The sequence below is a fragment of the Triturus cristatus genome, chromosome 2_1 (genome assembly GCF_964204655.1).
Source record: "Triturus cristatus chromosome 2_1, aTriCri1.1, whole genome shotgun sequence".
Taxonomy (NCBI): domain Eukaryota; kingdom Metazoa; phylum Chordata; class Amphibia; order Caudata; family Salamandridae; genus Triturus; species Triturus cristatus.
The window spans coordinates 667,106,269-667,121,302 of record NC_140581.1 but is presented as its reverse complement, the minus strand read 5'-3'; the positions used below and the strand labels follow the sequence as shown (position 1 = coordinate 667,121,302).

Below are 15,034 nucleotides of genomic sequence, written 5' to 3'. Positions count from 1 at the left end.
AAGACAAAAAGAAAGATAAGATGGTGCCTCATGCGTCCAGCAAAGGAGAGAGAGAGAGAGAAAGAGTGAGAGAGAGGAAGAGACAGAAAAAGAGTGAGAGAGAGAAAGAGAGAAAGTGTGAGATACAAGGAAGAGAGTGAGAGAGAGGACGAGAGAGAGAAAGAAAGAAAGAGAGAGAGAGAGAGGAAGACAGAGAAAGAGTGAGAGAGAGAAAGCGAGAAAGAGTGAGATACAAGGAAGAGAGAAACAGAGAAACAGTGTGAGAGAGAGGAAGAGAGAGAGAGAAAGAGTGAGAGAGGGAAAGAGAGAGAAATAAAGAATGAGAGAGGAAAAGACAGAGAAAGAGAGAAAGTGTAAAAGAGAGAAAGGAAGAGATAGAGAATAAGAGAGAGAAAGAGTGTGAGTGACAGAAAGGAAGAGATGGAGAGGCAGAGTGAGTGTTGACACTGTGGAGAAATTCTTCAGAGCTCACCTTTCTGCCACCCGTGTGTCTCCAACCACGTGCCGGGACATAATGCAGCCATCAAGTTTACTCATCTGAAACATAGTATAGAAAGAGTACATACAACTGCACACGCGTAATTCTCTGTTTCGCCCCCAGCGCACTCAGGCTGCTACACCCCATTGACTCCCGTCGCCCAGAGGTGTCTGTCCGGCCTGTGCACTCAGGCTGTTGCACACCATCGACTCCTGCCACACAGACGTGTCTGCCCCCGTCTGTACCCCTTCCACTCCCACTGCCAAGAGGTGTCTGCCCACTGCTGTGCACCCAGGCTGCTGCATCCTATCAACTCTCAGTGCCCGGAGGTGACTGCTCGTTCCTGCGCATCCAGGCTGCTGCACCCCATCCACTCCCAGTGCTCGGAGGTGTCTGTCCGCTCTTGTGCACCCAGGCTGCTGCACACTATCCACTCCCACCGCCCAGAGGTGACTGCCCTCTGCTGTGGAAACAAGCCTCTCTGCTCAACTTTTGCCACTGGCGTGGATGCACCATGTGCCGAAGCAGCCTTCTCAGGCATACACGCAGTAAAGCGGAGCTCACAATTAATACTGGGTGTTGATTGTCATGATGGCCACGCATCATTGCAGGCTGCAGACGCGTTCAGCTCTGGTGGCACTGAGTGGCAGGAGTTCCGTGTTGGGGGTGGGGCGACGTCAATTCGTGAATCACCGCCCGTTAGACAAAAAGCAAGATAAGATTGTGCATCATATGTCCATCAAAGAAGAGAGGGAGAGAGACAGAAAGAGTGTGAGAGAGGAAGAGAGAGAGAGAAAGAAAGAGTGAGAGGAAGACAGAGAGAAAGAGAGAAAGAGTGAGAGAGACGAAGAGAGAGAAACAGTGAGCGAGAGGAAGAGAGAGAAAGAGAGAAAGAGTGTGAGGAAGAGGAAGAGAGAAACAGAGGAAGAGTGAGAGAGAGAGAGAAAGAGAGAGAAAGAGTGAGACAGAGAGAAAGAGAGAGAGAAAGAGAGAAACAGTGTGAGAGAGAGGAAGAGAGAGAAAAAGAGTGTGAGGGAGAGAAAGGAACAGCTGAGGAGGGACAGTAAGTGCCCACACTGTGGACAAAACCCTCACAGCTCACCTTTACGCCACTGCTGTGTCTCCAACCACGTGCCAGGACCTAGTGGAGCCCTCAAGCTCCCACATCTGAAACATAGTACAGAATCAGGAATGGCAGAGTATATACAACTGCGCACGCCTAAATCGCTGTCCCGCCTTTGTGCATCCAGGCTGCTGCAAATCATCTACTCCTGCTGCCCAGAGGTGTCTGCTCCACGCTGCACACCCAGGCTGCTGCACCCCATCTACTCCCGCTGCCCAGAGGTGTCTGCCCGCTCCTGCGCACCCAGGTCTCGCTGCTCACCTTTTTGCGGACAGGGCACCCTCTCCATCATGCAGTCCCGCTCCGCAGGCCATCAGGTCTCACATTTGGTGCTGCGTCTTGATTTTGCCATGGCCAGCGTACCAACTCCACCGTCTCCAAATGGTTCAGAATCAGGCCGCCCGTCTCATTTTTCAGCAACCACGCAATCAACATGTTTGTCCCCTGTTGAAAAGCCTCTATTGGCTCCCAGTGGCCAAGCGCTGTATTTTCAAATTGGGCTGCACTATTTTCAAAGCCCTAGCCGGTCTCGGACTGGCTTTTATCTCTTCTTTGGTTCTTCGTTACGCTCCTTCCCGTGTTCTTCGCTCTTCCCACTCTAACTTTCTTGTCGTTCCTCCTTACAAGCGGAAAAAACACGGTGGTCTAAGCTTCTCATTTCTTGCTCCCCAGATATGGAATTCCCTCCCTCTGGAGCTCAGACTTGAAACTTCTCTTCCTTGCTTCAGAACTCTTCTCAAAACCCTCCTTTTCACTCAGGCCTACCCATAACATCTGGTCCAGTACACTGTTGCTCCTCTTCATATAGCGCCATGAAACCGTTGGGTGTACGTGCGCTTTATAAAAAATTGTAACATAACAACATAACGTGGCAGAGGAAAAGCCAGTGCACACATCATCATCGCAGGTTGCACACCCACTCAGCACTTGCGGCGCCACTATCTCAGTGACCATTGAGGCCACGCACATGGCGGTAGGCCCCCTCTGTTCGATGGTTCAGGCCTACACTGCAGTCTAGCAGAGCACACAAAACATAAGCTGTCCGGACCACCGGGATGGGGCATTATCACAGGCTGCACACCTGCTCAGCACTTACAATGCCCCTACCTCAGTGGACCAAAATTCAACGTCCCGTGGCGGTGTGGCTGTGCCGGCCAAAGTGCATCCGGTGCACCAAGTCTGAAATGGAAATGGCATGGAGCACGTGCGTCCGGTCGTTTTTATTGGCAGGGTCACGTGTCCTGTGACGCCTGTGCTTGATGGGTGTGGTGTGGAGTAAACCAGCTGTCAGGGAGTGGCTGTTGCGTACTGACAACTAGACCTGTGAGCAGCAGATCACTACAATGAAAAGCTGGGCCATGTAGCGTTGTTGTCCCTCCCTGTATGTGTAAACAGATTGGGCTAGCCTGGCATATGCCAGTTCTGCGTGAGGCTGTGAACAATGACTCCGGAGCTCTGGTGGTGGTTCCGTCATGGGCAATCAATTGATGCGGGTGTCCCTGTTGTAGTGCTGCCGCCACCCGGGCCGCAAGCACCAATGTGTCACCCTGTACTCTTGGTATTGTGTGTATTATTATTGGTAGATTACTTGTGTTCTTCATACATGTTTGGTTGCCACATCTCGCTACATTCAGCTATTGTGTGGCTGAGGGGCCATGCCGTTTTTGGAAGGTCCGCTGTCCTGTTGTGCGCTGCCTCGGTGGTAGTGGGGGGGTGGTCTGGGGGACGTCCTGAGGGTGGTGGCAGTGGGTTTTATGGCCTTCTAGGGTGTCGGAGGGGCATGATCAGTAGCTCTATGACACGTGTTGGTCTTCAGATGTGATTCTGGGCTGGGCTCCCTTTCACACTGTAGGTAGTCATCCTACTTTACACCAGTAAAAGGCAGATGTTACATTTCTACTGTTAACGCAGCTCAGCGCCTGTTTTTGGAACGCACCGCAGATTTGTTGAAAATATCAGGAAGTGATAAGCCTACTCTGCATATTATTTGCATAAGTTGTTGCTATCATTTGAGACAATTTTTTGGGGTGGGAACTATTGCTGGAAAACTGGCAATATCGGCTGTTTTAACCAGGTTGAGAATGGAATGATAATTTAAAATCACTGAAAAAACTTTAGGTTTAATGAACATTATAATTAGAAATTAACCTTTAAAAAACCTTTGAAATTCCCCTAAAAAAACATAGGTTTTACAGAAGTTATAGTTAGAAATGAGCATTTACAAAACCTTTGAAATTCTCTGAAAAAACCATAGGTTTCAGGGACGTTACAGTTAGTTGGTCAGTTCAAGCATACAAAAACAGAGAAATTCGAACGTTATAGTTAGTAGAGCTAACTATAACTCGCGCCCCCACAATGCACTGCTGATAACATCACATATTACATCACTCATGACATGGTCAGGGACATCACTGATGACATCTCAAATGACATCACTGATGAAATCACTGATGACATCATCCACGTGATAATCTAATGCACCTCTTCACACCCTAATATAATCTTTGATACACCCACTCTAAAATATTGACTACCATTTTCTAAACCATAGACAAATCAATAGAAGTTACTATATACCCACTGACTACTTCCGAGTTATACACACACATTAATTCATTCACCCATACAGTAACTCATACTTGCAGTCACTCATCAATACAGCACTATTATATGTACTCATACACCTATACAAACACTCATACACCGTCACTCATCCATAGAGTTATTGACACACCTAGCTAGTCATGTAAAGAATCTATAACTCTGCCGTTTACACACCTATACAGTTATACATTCACTATCTAACCTATTCATACAGATACTAACATATACTTACTCTCTTATACAATCACTGACACAAGCACACACTCATTTATATACTCCAACACTCACATATACTGCCTTTGACATATGTAGTTACTCACACATATACCAGTGAGATATACATTCACTCACCAACACACTGATACACACACTCACTCACCATAACAGCTATTTCCACATGCACTATTGAACCCATACAACCAGTACATTAGCCACTCACACATGTTGGCAGAAAGTCATATACCGCCCACCCACCTACACACACAAACACTGAGCCGCCCATAGTAATACTTATGCTACCAATAAGTAACCCATATAGACAGTCATGTACCTAGTCATCAACCCATGCAGCAGCTTATACAACAACTGAGAGACTGATACAGACATCCATACAGTTTAGTCACTAACCCATGCATTCAGTAAAAGACATTTAATCACTAACTTATACAGTCAGTCACACACCTATTAAATCATCAACCCAGACACTTATACAACAACTCATTCTTCAATACACCTTGGGATTAACATATATAAAATACATTTAAACTTTACAAAAACACACATTCACTGGATGATGTCATCAGTGATGTCATCTGAGATTTCATCAGTGATGTCATGAGTGATGTCACTGACCATGTCATGAGGGATATAATATGGGACGTTATCAGCAGTGCATTGCGGGGGCGCGATTTATAGTTAGCTCTACTAACTATAACGTTCGAATTTCTCTGTTTTTGTATGAGTGAAATGACCAACTAACTATAACGTCCCTGAAACCTATGTTTTTTTCAGTGAATATATATATGTACACACATATAGATATATCTATATCTCTCTTTATGTGTATAGACAGACAGACGGACAGATAGATAGATAGATAGATAGATAGATAGATAGATAGATAGATAGATAGATAGATAGATAGATAGATAGATAGATAGATAGATAGATAGATAGATAGATAGATAGATAGATAGATAGATAGATAGATAGATAGATAGATAGATAGATAGATAGATAGATAGATAGATAGTACTGTTAGTCATCAGCAGGTAGTCATAGTTAGGGTGTAGTTTCCATAGGAAAAGTGTATTTTGTTTTGCCAAAAACTTTGATGCCGCTTGGCAAATTTCACAAAATGTTCTAAATTAGTTTGTAAGTCACTTCAGCTGCTGTCTTGAAGGTTTCTGGGTCATTAATCAAGCGGGCCTGAGTAAAAACGGGGCGTCCCAAAATGCATTTTCCCATGCAATTTTTCATAGGGATTTTAGACACAACTACAGCCCGAACCACTGTTACACCAAATTTGGCAGAAAGTTAGCTCTTGGTCTAGAAAGCGTACTTTTTGTGATGTAAATCTGTTCAATAGTTTTAGACATAATAATTGAAAAACAAATTTGTATATTTAGCAACATGTATCCTCTGCGGATTTATCGGCGGTGAATCCACGGATTCACGCGCCAAAGCAGAGTTTTATATTGGCTGGACGCACCTTCACAGAAATGTTGCAACTGCCATTTTACATCTCAGGAAATGTTCTCTGGGTTTCAAAGGTTGGTTGTATACTAAGTGAAGGAGTCAAGCGAGAGCTTTCCTGACCCCTTGTGTATGGTATAAATGAGAGAAAAGTATGATTAATGGGCAGTTAAATGCCAGAAACTGATTATGTTGTTTTACCATGTGCAAAATCCCAGAACCTGTTGCGAGGCCCAGTGCAGCCCCCTGTGTAAATTCACAATGGATCTGCAGATCTTGTGGAAATAAAAATATGTATTTATATTCTCTCACACTCACTCGCATACCCATACACTCTCACACCCACTTACATACCTATAAAGACACTCTCACACCCATTCGCACACCCAAACAGACACTCTCACACCCACTCACACATTCATGCAAACAGTCTGACACCCACTCATATACCCAGACAGATACTCTAACACCCACTCACATACCCATACACTTTCACACCCACTCGCACAGCCACACAGACACTCTTACACCCATGAACACAACCATATAGACACTCTCAAACACACTCTGACACTCCTACAGACACTCACACACTCACTCACATACCCATACAGACATTCTCACACCCACTCACAGACCCACACAGCCATACATGCACCCACTGACAGACCCATTCAGCTACTCACACACCCACTCATAACTCACATAGCCAATCAAACAATCAATCACATACCCATACAGCCGCTCACAGACATATACACCTACTCACACACTAACCCACAGACCCATACACCCACTCACACACTCACTCACAGACTCATACAGCCAATCACATACCAACTCACAGACCCACACAGCCACTCACACACCCAGTCACTGACCCATATAGCTACTCATACACCCACTCACAGACCCATACATCCACTCACACACCCAGGCAGAGACCCATGCAGCTACTCACACACCCACTCACAGACCCATAGAAACACTCACACACCCACTCACAATCCCATACAGCCCACACACATCCACTCAGTGACCTATTAAGCAACTCACACACCCAATCACACACCTTCAAAGCCACTCACAGGCCCACTTTCGAAGGTTACAGGTTACAATTGGAAAACAAAATGAAAAAAACTTTGAAATTCATAAAAAATACATAATTTATAGGGAAATTGTACTTAGGAAATACCATTAAAGAACCATAGGAATTCACTTAAAAATCAAATGTAACAGGGATGTTATAGTTAGGAAATGGAATTTTAAATAAACTATAGAAAGTCACTGAAAAAAACAAAGGTTACATGGGTGTTATAGTAAGGCTCATATTTCACTCGTTCAAAGCCAGTAACATTCTGCAGTTATAGTTCCTGAACTAACCAAAACTGGCACTCCCCGCAATGCACTGCTTATGACCCCACATATTACATGACTTATGACATGGTCAGTGATATCACTCATGACATCTCAAATGACATCCCTGATTACATCATTTAGTTAATGTGAGTGTTTTCTAAATGTTTCTGAGTGTTAAACATATATGCTTAGGTACCACTAAAGTTACAGTTGATTACTTTGTGTACTACTAATGAGTGATTCCGTTTTTTAACATATATTATGTGAGTGGCTGTGTGGTTATGTCTATCCATGTGTGAGTGGATGAATGAATGACTGGTTGGGTGGGTGAGTGGTTGTGTGAGTGACTGTCTGGGTGAATACATTGGTCTGTTAGAAGCTGCATGGGTTAATAAGGGGGTTTATGAGTAGCCGTTTAGGTCTGTAAGTGAGTGTATGTAGTTGTATGGGTTAATGAGTGGCTGTTTGATTGGCTGTATGGTGGGTGAGTGTGTGAGTGGCTGTATGGGTGAATAAGTGGGTGAGTAAGCAGCCGTTTGGGCGAATAAGTGGGTGTTGTATGTGTGAATAAGTGGCTTTGTGAATAGCTGTACTGTTGAGAGAGTGGATGAGTGAGTGGCTGTATGGGTAAGTGAGTAGACGTGTCAGTGCTTGTATGGATGTGTGAATGGGTTGTGTGTGTGAGTGGTTCTGTTAAAAGGGTATATGGGTGAGTGACTGGGTTTGTGAGTACAGCTATGGGTGTGTGAGTGGTTGTCTGGGTGAGTGTGTCTGGTCATATAGGTGTGTGAGTGGTTGTGTGGGTGAGTGACTGGATATGTGAGTTGTTCTGTGGATGTCATTAGTGATGTCATTTGAGATGTCATCAGTGATGTCATTAGTGATGTCACTGGTAATGTCATGAGTCATGTAATCTAAGCAGTGCGTTGCAGAGCCATAAGTTATACTTAGCTCATGTCATTGCTGAATTTTACTGGTTTCATACGAGCCTAACTATAACGTCCCTGAAACCTTTGGTTTGTTCTGTGAATTTCTAAGGTTTTTAAATTCTATTTCCTAACTATAACGTCCCTGTAACCTTTGGTTTTTTAGTGAATATATATCGACATACATATATATTGTATACAGGGAGAGAATATATTACCGGTAACTGTGTAATATGGTATAGTGTTACCACTTAGGGATTTTTCTGGTGACATCATAAACCACAAGGCCGAAGGCCAAGTGTTTGTACATGTTACCAGAATCTTGAAATGGCAATATATGATCATAGTATACATGGTATCCATTATGTTTATTTTTATATTGGATGTTTATTTCTGAGCAGTTTAATTGAAAAAGCTGTTTTATTTAAAGTGCAGCTAACAATGGGCACTGAATGGAATTAGTATGCCTTTTTGAATAAACTGTTAATAAAACACAGTGGACAATGGTGAGAGTCAGTGTTTTAAGGTAATTCTGTAGTTGCAGCGTTTACCAAATAGTTATGGATTGATAATATGTAAAATAAGCAGATTTCACCAGCAATGTTATTTCTATCGCAAATGGATAAATGAAGCTGCAAAAATTGCATTTTTAGCTGCATTATTTAGATTAGCTTTCTGCATCCTCACAGCTTTTCAGAAGATGCTATTATGATAAGGAAATCCATTTTGCACAGGCAAACATGAACTATTGCCTATATTTTGTGGTACCCAGTAAAATAGCGTTATTATACCACTACGTTTGTACAATAAAAGCACACAATTCTGTAATAAATATATAATAGAAATAATATGTATAATAATATTTTGGCAGATAGATATTAAAACCTTCTTATGTGGGTAAAAAAAGTCCAGTGATAGCTACTTGTCATTAAAAGTGGGGAAGTGCTAGAAAGTACTGCTTTTCTGGGTTTGACTGGGAAAAGGGTTCTTGAAGGCTGAGGACACCTGACTGACTTCTTGATTCTAGGATACAATAAATTCATATTTTTGTCTAGCTCTTCAAACTTTTGCTGGTTTCTAAGCACTCCAAATTATAGCAGGTGTTAGTATTAGGCAATTGAACAGTGTTGATTTACCAACTTCAGAAGGGTAGAAGGCTGAGTGGGTCATTTGGGTATTTTATAATGGTTCTGCAATCAGTGGAATTATCAGACTAACGAGCTAAAATAAAAAAGTGTTTTCTTTCTGGCAAAAGTAACTCCAACCTTCAACTCCAGCAATATTTCTAAAGAGCCAGCACTTCCCCCGGTAGCTGAACTTGACCTCCGATAAGCACCGCAGCTTAATTATAGCCACATTGCAGTTTTCCCTACTGATACGACCTCTCTTTTAAAGCGCATTCCGGGCTGTGCGACTTTCCGCGTGGCTCCTGAGGGCTTAAGACCGCCAGAGTAAAGAAACATCCTTTCATTCTCCAGCAGCCCTCAGAAGCAGGAGTGGCAAAGCATCTCGGAATAATTGAGCTGTGTGTGGGAGGCAGGGACAGATGTGATTAAAAGATTCTTGCCGTGTATTTGTAAACTCTGTTCACTCTGACACAGTCCTGCTTTATCTCCATTTCAGCTAAGTGGGAGGACGAATAAAGGCTGTCCCCGGTCTCAGTTCCCAGACAATTAATTGCCATACTTGGAGGCATCCTTCTCCCTCTGAACTGCAGGTTCAACAAGGTGCTGTAGTGGACCAATTTACTGGAAATAATAAGGCTCGATTTTAAAAGCCCTGTATGAAACTGCTCTGGTAACACTGAAAAAGCCGTAGTGAGCATTAAATAATTCATTTTTTACACTCAAATAAATGTTGTGGTGCGACAAAAAAATAATATTTGGAGCGATGCATTTTTTTCTGCATTTATTTACATATTAACAGTATTGTATGAACTTTCCCGAAAGAAAATGTTCCCTTTCCACTGTCTGCTTTTCTTGTTTCACAAAACATTTTGACATGAGGTGTACCGACGAAGGGTACATGTCGCCTCTTCACTGAGCTGAGCACAGCTCTGGATTTAGGTACAATAATGCTGAAACTGGGTAACGTTGTAGAAGTCTGTCACAAAATAAAACATTTACAGACTAGTAACTTATTGGCATGTTAAACACTGGGGAAGCCGTACAATAGTTCTTTGAAAGCAATATTGATATGAACACGGAAACTTAAGGGTAAAATGTTTATATTAAAGTCTGGAGAGATGGGTAAATGTTTAATTTCGCCCGTGTAGTTGGTTACATTTGTATTCTTTCTCACTTCAGGAACAAGTCCAGAGGGGCATATCAGCAACAACCGGCGATAATTATCGCTAAGCGCACTTAGCGCTAGGATAATTATCGCCGGCTAGCGTGGATTTTTATCGTTGAGATAGCGTGCTATTAGCAACACTTATCTCAAAAGCGATAAAAATCCTCACGCTAACTGCCTAACGTGAGATTATCGCTGGAAACCCAGCGATAATCTCACGCAATGTGGCGTTAGCTTGATTATAGGGACTCACAAACTTAGCCATGATATTCACCTTCCAAAGGATATCATGGCTAAGTCAGTCCTGAAGCAGGTGTAAGGAAAGTAGCGATAACAGAGGTTATCGCTACTTTTCCTGCCGCTATGCTTCATAGCGTGGGGCTTCATGATAGGAGAAATGTCGCTTAGCGACATTTCTCCTGTCATGTCAGGTCAGGAACGCCCACTTTGCCTCTCATTAGAGATGCAAAGCTGGGCGTTAGGAATTCCTAACCTAACACAAATTTTCACGTAATGCCTGAGCTTGCTAATTAGGCGATAAAATTATCGCCGCTTTTCGGACGAAAACGGCCGCAAAAGCGGCGATAATAATTCTATTGCCCCGACTTACTGATATGCCCCTAAATTGTCTGAATTTACCCTCGATGGCGGTAAATATTCACCCAATCCCAGTAGCTTAATTGTCCACAGAGATAGGCAATAAGGATGCAAGTTTTTGTTTATGGGTTACCATGTTCCTCCTGTATTCACTGATCCCAAAAGTCAGAAAACTGCGGGAATAAGACGAAGGGTACGAGCCATTATCGTTTTGCTACCTCACTGTCACAACAGAAAAACATTGGTCACAGTTCAACTGCGTTATCAATGTTACCCAATCCAGAAAGTTATGCCCTGGGACTTTTGGGATCTGGGAGCACAGAAGGAGGGTTGCACTCAGACACTCAACCCCCATTGAACTAAATCCTGAATCCTGGTTGGTGCGCTGGGGAACAGAGACATGTATTTATAATGCTACAAAGTCCCAGCCTGTGACTGAAAGCGCTGTGAATATGCAAGTCATTATTTAAGAAGTGTATTGCACACAATATAAAATAGGCATCTGCAAAATGTGCAGCGATATATTGTTTAGCAATGGGTATTACTACAATATAAATTTTCAGTAATTCTCAATCAGACTGTACCTAATGCAAACTTTTACATTAGAAGGACACACTCTAGAACTTAGCAGATAACACCTTTACCTTACCTTTCCATAAGAATACATCTTCAATATCATGAAACCTCAAAATACCCCAATAAATAAAGTTATACTGTTAGACCTGACCCCTTTGGCAGGTTTCTCCCCAAATATTTTACCTCCTATTTTTCTGACCCTGTTTTTGTTGGCCATAGGACTCGGGGCACTTTACCAATGCTGATCAGCGCTAAAGTGTATATGCTTTCTGTGTAAATTGTGATTATGGTTGGTTATCCTGGATTGGTATATTTGATTTATTGGTAACTCCCTAGTAAAGTGCCAGGGTCTGTAAATCAAATGCTACTAGTGCGCTTGCAGTACTGCTTGTGCCACTCACACGAGTAGCCCTGTATATGTGTCTCTGACCTGTCACTGCAGTGTCTGCATGCACAGTTTTAAACTGCCCTGTCGACCTTGCAAGTGCTCCCAATTGCCAGGCCGTAACCTTCCCTTTTCCTGCATGTAAGGCACACCTCAGGTAGACCTAAGCTACCTCAATGGGCAGGGTGCAGTGTATGTGAAAGGTTGAACATGTACTGGTGTGTTGAACATGTCCTGATAGTGAAATACTGTGCATTTCGTTTTTCACTGTTGAAAGGTTGTCTGTCCCATAGGATAACATTGGAGCTGCTTTGTAACATATTAACTTTCCATTGGGACAAGATGGAGAAATTGAGTTTAGGCCCGCTGAACTCAGAATTTAAAAACACACCTTTTAGTGAAGGTGGTTTTTAAATTGTGTGTTTGAAAATGCCACTTTTAGAAAATGTCTGTAACAGGGAAAAATTGGCCAGGACCTGTATAATTCTTAGCGTTTTTAAATAACCACTAGAACAAACTATAGTATTTTCATTTGATCGGTACTTTATTAGTAAATATTCTTCAACTTTTTTACTCTTTTTAGTATATTCAAAGCGGAACAGACATTAGAGGCTATATACAGGAAATGCTTTTGTGCAGTGATTCACAAGACATTTGACAACAATATTGAGTATATAATACACAATATGAACAAACATTAGTGATAAAATAATAAACAAAACATCCTACTATCATAATTTTCTTGTGTGGCCTTTTAGTATCACAACCAAATTATTTCATATTCACATACTACTTGATGTTATATAATACATAATTTCAATTAAGAAAGAACTAGTTATTTCTTAATTGAAATGATGAATTGTGTAACATCAAGTAGTATGTAAATAGATCAAATGTAAATAATATAGTTTGGTCTAGCGGTTATTTAAAAACGCTAAGAATTATACAGGTCCTGGCCAATTTTTCCCTGTTACAGATATATATACGGCCCAGCCAGAACCTTGCCCGTTGAGCCTAACTCCCCTTGCTACCTACTTTTAGAAAATGGGTATTTTCTTGCTTCACCATTCTGCGTGCCTCTGCCTGTTTGTGTATTCAATGTCTGGTTTTGTAGAGACAGGAGCTGGGGATGTTCATTCACTTTAGACAGTCACAAGGGAGGTTGACATATGTCCTGGGGGACTCATAGGCTAAATAGACCTTTCTGTATTTAGAGTGGTTGTAAGAGTTTTCACTTGCACCTGAATAGGCTATGTCTCCTCTGCACACTGCTGTCTCCACGGCATGTGGTCTGGCTGGAACAGGGAAGGATAGAAATGGTTTGTACTGAGCTCAGGGACTCTGAAACAAAGACTACAGTGAAAAAATAGGGTATAAGTATTGGAACTAAAACACAAGAACTTTAGATTACTTCTGGAAACAAGAGGACCCAGCCAAGAAAAGCTGTGTGAGGAGTGCTACCCATTCTGTTATGTGAGGGGAGGGCTGGCCTCAGTTGCTGCTTCTATCTGGGGGCACACTATTTGAGAAGATCTCCAAGGGCTTGTGTGTGCTTGCCTCCTGTTGGAAGTCACAGGGAAATCAAAAACTTCAAAGGAGACTTGCAGGATCAAACGGAACCTGCCTGGAAGAAGAACTAAAGAGCTGTGTGAGGAGCGCTGCCCCTTGATGTGTATGGGGTGGAATGGCCTACAGCTGCTGGTTCTGACTGGTGCAAAGAAAGGACTGGACTGTTCTTTCCAACTTTGAAAAACTGCTTATGGTGATCACTGTATTCCAGGGGACTGCACGTAGTGAGTGCTTCTCTTTTCAGTCAGCACGAGTGAGGTGCTATGTTTCTGCCCCAAAATCGAATCAGAGGTATAGTGTTGAAGAGGTCACTTTCCAGCACGTGGACAAGTGCTCTTATTCTTCCTCAATCTTGCTGAGGGTGGCCGCACCTGATTTCCCATGATGCTTGAGGTGCATTCCCTGCCCCATTCTGCAGAGAAGGTACTCCTCTTTTCAGGAGCGTGGTGTTTAGCTGAGGGGCATCAGGGACAACCGTGCCAGCTGCTGCACGCACTAATCAATCAATCAATCACGAGTTTGTTAAGCGCTACTACTCACCAATGATGGTCTCAAGGAGCTGGTGGAGGGGGGTTTCGCAGGATCCAGTCCATCAAGGAGGGGGTCTGTCAAAGAGCCAAGTTTTGAGGTTTCTTGTGAAGATGGGGAGAGATGTTGTCTGTCTGAGGTGGAGAGGAAGGGCGTTCCAGGCTCTGGCTGCGAGGAAGGAGAAGGAGCAGCCGCCTAATCTGGTCTTTCTGGTGCGAGGGACCATGGCGTAGGAGAGCTGGGCTGCTAGTAGGGTCCTTTGGGGTGTGTGGAATTTGAGTCAGCTGTTCAAGTATGCTGGTCCGGTGTCGTGGAGGGCCTTGTGAGTGTGGATGAGCATCCTGAAAGTGACTCTAGCTTTGATGGGGAGCCAGTGGAGTGTGCTCAGATGCTGGAAGATGTGGCAGTGTCTAGGCAGGTTGAGGACCAATCTTGCGGCGGTGTTCTGGATGTTCTGCAGCTTGCATGTGAGGTTTTTGTTTATTCCGGCATAGAATGAGTTGCCGTAGTTGAGTCTGCTGGTGACCAGGGCATGAGTGACAGTCTTTCTGTGTTCGAGGGGGATTCATTTGAAGGTCTTGTGCAGGAGGTGGAGGGTGTGGAAGCAGGAGGATGCGGTCTGGCCGTCCATTTTGAGTTCGGGGTCCAGGATGATTCCCAGGTTGCGTGCGTGGTCCGTGAGGGTGGGCAGACTTCCGAGGGTGGGGGGCCACCAGGTGTCGTTCTAGGTGTCGGGGTGCGGGCCCATGATGAGTACTTCTGTTTTGTTGGTGTTTAGTTGAAGGCAGCTGTTCTTCATCCATTTGGCGATGGCTTCCATGCCTTCTCAAAAACTGTGTCTGGCAGTGTTGGGTTCGTTGGATAGGGAGAGGATGAGTTGGGTGTCTCTGCATATGACAAAA

General features: G+C 43.4%; 1 long non-coding RNA gene across 2 annotated transcripts in view; it reads right to left on the bottom strand.

The window, feature by feature from the left end:
- The window catches only part of LOC146865730 (uncharacterized), a 108,565-nt gene that overhangs the window by 981 nt on the left and 92,550 nt on the right, over positions 1–15,034 (bottom strand). For both annotated transcript variants that reach the window (XR_014976688.1, XR_014976686.1), the window contains exon 2: positions 473–537. This is a non-coding gene — a long non-coding RNA (uncharacterized LOC146865730). The remainder of the gene's footprint in view (positions 1–472; positions 538–15,034) is intronic.